Here is a 5725-nt window from a genome sequence, read left to right as displayed (position 1 = left end):
GCTGATAATGAAGGTAAGAGTGTTATGGCGTTCTTAAAGAGAAATATCTTCTCTTGTTTTGGGGTACCCCATACCATCATAAGTGATGGAGGATCACATTTCTGCAACAAGCTGTTCAAAGCCGCATTGGCAAAGTATGGGGTTAAGCAACATAAGGTAGCTACACCGTACCACCCACAAACTAGTGGTAGTTAGAGGTTTCAAACCAGGAAATCAAGCTGATCCTTGCTAAGACTGTGAATGCCAGCAGGAAAGATTGGTCCAGGACGCTGGATGATGCCTTATGGGCATATAGAACCATGTTTAAGACACCAATTGGCATATCACCATACCAGCTAGTTTATGGAAAGGCTTGTCACTTGCCAATTGAGCTAGAACATAAAGCAATGTGGGCACTAAAGTAGCTTAACCTGAACTGGGATGATGCTATAAATATGAGATTGGGGCAGCTGAACGAGATGGATGAATTCCGTCTAAATGCATATGAAAGAGCAGATCTTTACAAGGAAAGGATGAAAAAGTACCATGATTGGAGGATTATCCAACGAAACTTTCAGAAAGGCGATTTGGTACTCTTTTTCAACTCCAGACTGAAGCTGTTTCCAGGTAAGTTGAAGTCTAAATGGTCTGGTCCATTTAGAATCAGCCAAGTTTATTCATCTGGAGTAGTGGAGTTAGAAAACGATAATGGTAGTGTCTTTAAGGTGAATAGGCAAAGAGTGAAGCTATATATCGGTCCAACCGACTCGATAAAATGTATAGCCACCATATATCTTGATGAAGTCTGAGTAATCAAGATAACTATGTCGTGTCACGACAATAAATCAAGTGCTAAATGGGAGACAACCCATCATTTTACTAGGATTTTGTTTTTGGTAAATAAAAATTCAAAAAGAAGAGTCGAGCCACGACCAAAACTAAGGCGCTTAGTGGAAGGAAACCCATCCTTCTAATCATTTTTGTTGTTTTTAATTAAGTCTAGGTGCATGAAGTACAAAGGAGGAAATTAGTACCAAATTTTGATTTGAAAGTGAGTCATATCAATAGTGCTAAGTCTAGGAATGATGGAACAATACAGGTAAGTGGGAATGGTCAAATGTGTAAGGTTCAAGTATGATTTGCATTAGAGTCACGCCTCGAATTATGTAGATTCGACCAAGAGTGCGCCACTTTTCCAATTGCCTATGCCAACATAGGCGATAGGTTAGGCGCCGCCTATGCCAACATAGGCAATAGGTTAGGCACCGCCTATGCCAACATAGGCAATAGGTTAGGCACCTCCTATGCCATTGCCTATGCTCACTGCCTCACATAGGCGATAGGCTAGGCGCTGCCTATGCCAACATAGGCAATAGGTTAGGCACTGCCTATGCCATTGTCTATGCTCACTGCCTCACATAGGCGATAGGCTAGGTGCCGCCTATGCCAACATAGGCAATAGGTTAGGCGCCGCCTATGCCAACATAGGCAATAGGTTAGGCGCCGCCTACTTATGCTTAGGTGATGCTATAGGCGCCGCCTACTTACACATTTTTCCTACTAACCCGTTTGTGAATGGACCAACCCGACCCATGGCTCATCCTTTAAATATATCCTCTACCCTTAAACCCCACTAAATTTTTCTTCAACCTAAGCGCCGCCCAACCTCTCCAAGCCTTTCTCTTTTCTCATCTAATCCTGCAGGCTTACCTTCTCGATTCATCACAAAGTTATCACCAAGTAAGTTGTTCTTTCATGCTCCATAGTTGTTTCAGTGCTACGCATATCATGGTTAACTTGATTTGGTAGTAGGGCTTGGTGATAAGAGTATGGTTAGTTTGTTATGATTTTTGAAAAATACATCTCATTGAGTGAAAGGATTCTTGTGGGTATTCTTGATTTTACTCTGGCATGTATTGATTGGTATTTACTGTCATAATTTCTTATGATTATGGAGTTGAAATTTTGAAGTTTAATGCCTAATTTATGGATTTGTAAGATTGACTATGTGTGTGACTCGTTCATCGATGCAATGGTCATGGTTAACCAAAAGCATAAGATTGTGTACTTGTTTCTATGCTATAGCATGATAAGATTTCTATGTGTTAGTTTTGCTCAAAGATTGCATTGCTCTAATGAAATAAAGTTCGAAATGATAGTCAAGATTACACGACCATTGTGTGCTACTTCTCTATATCAAACTGAGAAATTGTTATGTAAAGTGAAGGGTTGAAAGTGTGACTGCACTAATAATGTTATTGGCACATACCATCTACATGTATGTCGATGAAGTCTGAGTAATCGAACATACTCACTCAATTAGTTTGTGCAAACAAATTAAGTGTGGGGTGGTACCATCACTATTTTCTTATTCAATTATAGTGAATTTTCTGAAATGAAACTAACATGACTCTATTGTGATCTCAGGTAACATGGCTCCGAAAGGACGACAGGGAAAGGAGAAAGCATCCACCTCACAAAAAGGTCAAAAAAGGTCAAGAAAGGACTAGGCTGATTCCTCCTCTCATCAAGTGCCTCGATGCACTTTTTGGATCAAATGGGTTCTGGAGGAGGAAGGGAAAGAATGGTATAGAAATAATAAAGTGAAGAAATATGTACATGTGGATTTGATGCAGAAGGAAAGTTTAGCAAAGAACTGCCCTCGTATTTTGGCAAAGATTATGGCACTAAATCTTGACTTTATCTTCCGAGACATGGGCGAATGTAATCTTGATTTGACTAGAGAGTTTTATGCCAACTGGTCCCCTAGGACTACGGGAAATGAAGTAAAGATTTGGGGGCATGTCTTGCAATTGAACGCTGATTTCTTCAACTCTTTCCTGGGTACTCCAAGTGTGGATCAATCACCACTCAAGGAGCTCTACAATAGACCTCCCTACAGAGCCATCAGACATACGTTGTCTGGATTAAGGTCCATGACCCGGTGGAATCGTCATAAAGATAATGGTCATCACATTACTTACCCATATACTTGTTTGAACATAGAAGCTCGCATATGGTTAAGAATAGTCAATTCCTACTTGATTCCTGGGACACAATACACTAAGGTCACGCGTGATCGAGTCTGCTTGGTATATGCTCTAATGACGAATGTTCCCATCAACATTGGTGCATTTATATGCACGTCGATGTGAAAAGCAAGGGTGCACAAAAGGTCTCATTTCAGCTTCGGCAACTTGTTGACTGCAATTTTAAGGAAAGAGCACATTGAAGAGGAGCCAGCAGACCATAAGTTTCCATATAACCCGAAGAAGGTAGATCTCATGAAAATCAAAGATCCAGAAACTGGTCAAGGCATAAACCTTACCACTGCTGAGAGACATGCTCGAGATAAGAGTTTTTTTCGCCATCTGTATGGTATGAGTAGGTTTACTATGATGAATGGGGGTCGTGTGCCGACTGATGTAGAGCTTCGGCAGTTGGACTATGACTACCACTTAATGAGCATGCTTGGACCATGTGTGGAGTGGGGGTAAATTTTTAAGAACCTCTAGATGATGATGTGCCGACAAATGATGATCACCGACTGCTAGACTCTGATGTGGAGGACAACTCTGATGATGAAGACTCTGATGATGATTCTGACACAGGGGCTATGACCCTTATGTAGAGGAGGAGTCTGACTAACCAGGTTTTTGCTTATTTATTTACACTGAGGGCAGTGTGTTCCGTATAAGTGTGGGGTGCGGGTATATGTCTACGGATTGCCTTGTCTGCTGTATTGCGTACTGCTTGACCATATTTATTCTGTAGTTGTTTTTATTTAGTCGTAGTTAGTTAGTTTTAATTAGTCAGATTTTTGCATGAAATTGTTCTTATAGACAGCATGGCATTATAATAGGAGTTTGTGCTGAATCACTACTATTGAAATATTTAGGCTCTAAGTTGTGACTCATTCTGTGATAATTGCTTGTGGTTTAATTCATTTATCTGTTGGGTCAAGAATCTATAATGCTCCTAATTAAGTTGACCATGTGCCATGTGTGTGTAACGTTATTGTATATTCTTTGTTGCGACTGATGCTGGAACTTGCCTAGTGTGTGTGTGAAGCGAAATAAAGATTGTGAGTTTAGGAGATGATTTAGGCATTTCTTTGGCAGCCGTGATTTTGTTTATCTTCTTTTTACCTACCTTCGTACATTGTCCTAGTGAACACCCTTTGAGCCTTTAGCTATTTTCTTTGGCAACCTCATATGTAGCCTAATCCATTTTTTTTTTGAAAAGACCATAATTTGATCCAAAAGCTCCTAAGCGCTTTAAATTGTAGAATCAAGTTGAGTAAAGAGTATGGCAAAATAAGAGGAAAATGGTGAAAGTGATGCCCCAAAGTTTAGTTATTGGTACATGAAAATATGTGATCGAGGGTGGCTATCATAGGGATGCTTAATAAAAATAAAGAAAAAAAAAAGAGAGAAAAAAATAATAAAAAAAAAGAAAAAAAATAAAAAATAGTGCGTCTGCTGTGAGTATATTCCCATCATAGTGTTTTTGATTGAGTAACAAAATGGGTGAAAGGGGGTTGGTAGATGAAAGGAAGGTAGAGTGGTTGTTAAGAGTTAGTGTAAATGGCATAAGGTAGTGTATTAAAGCGCTTAGGGAGCATAGTCACCATTTCTGGCCAAAATAGTCCTACCCGTCCCTTTAGCCTACTTTACAACCCGCAAATACCTATTTGATCCTAACCTTAGCATTCTGATATTAGTGGAGCATTACACTAAGGGCAAGCATATGGTCATCATTTGTAATCTAAGAATTCTTTGTGAGAGTGAGAGCAAACAAGTTCCTATACCCATATTTCTAAAAAATGCAAAACTATGAGCAATTATGGGTAATATTTTGTGTGAGCACACATGGTTGATGATTGTTGGGTAGTTTTATATTATTTTTTGGCTTAACTTGTGAATATGAATTAACCAACTTAATGAGTCTATGTTGGAGGGTGAGTTGTTTCTAGTAATGATAAAAAAATCTACTCTTAGTTAATAATTGCTGTGTATGTCTTGTTGAAAATTTTGTGTTGATCTTGTGAAGTTTAGTTAGGTATTCGCATGGATGTACTATTTTGTTCGAGGACAAACAAAGCTTTATGTGTGGGGTGGTGATGTTGGGCGTATTTATACGTCTAAGCACCATAACATACCCATGTTTTAGCTAAGTTTTGAGGATAAAATACATAATTCCTGCACTTTTAGTCTATTTTCAATTAAGTGAGCTGACCTATGTGATTAGCATGCTTTCAGGTACTAATGAGGAAGATTTCAGCACTTTGGGGATCTGTGGATAGTAAAGGAAAACTTCACATAAAAGGGAAGGCAGCTTTTGGACTGAATGTGATGCATGGGAACTTTTTCCCGAGCAAACTCAGTATTTTTAAATAGTTAAGGATGCAGTAGCAATTTATTAGAGAAGGATGTTATTAAAAGCATTATTGCTGAATTTTTAGGGATTATTGAGAGTATTCAGAGTATTGATTCTGTATTATTTTTGAAAACAAGGGAAAATCAGCTTAGCTTGAGGACAGAGAGAAAAATGTGTTTCTCTCTTAATTTCGCTAGTCACCTTCATCACCAAGATCGTTCTAAGTTTTGGTATGATGAATATTTCTATGTTGATTTTCGTTTTATTCATGAGTAGCTAAGTTTATTTGTTAGGGTTATGGAAACCTTGTAGTATACTCTCTATTGCTATGAGTTTGTGAATTTATGATGTGTCACGCCACTTATAT

Source organism: Capsicum annuum, chromosome 9 (assembly GCF_002878395.1).
Source record: "Capsicum annuum cultivar UCD-10X-F1 chromosome 9, UCD10Xv1.1, whole genome shotgun sequence".
Lineage (NCBI taxonomy): Eukaryota > Viridiplantae > Streptophyta > Magnoliopsida > Solanales > Solanaceae > Capsicum > Capsicum annuum.
This window is presented reverse-complemented; position numbering follows the sequence as displayed.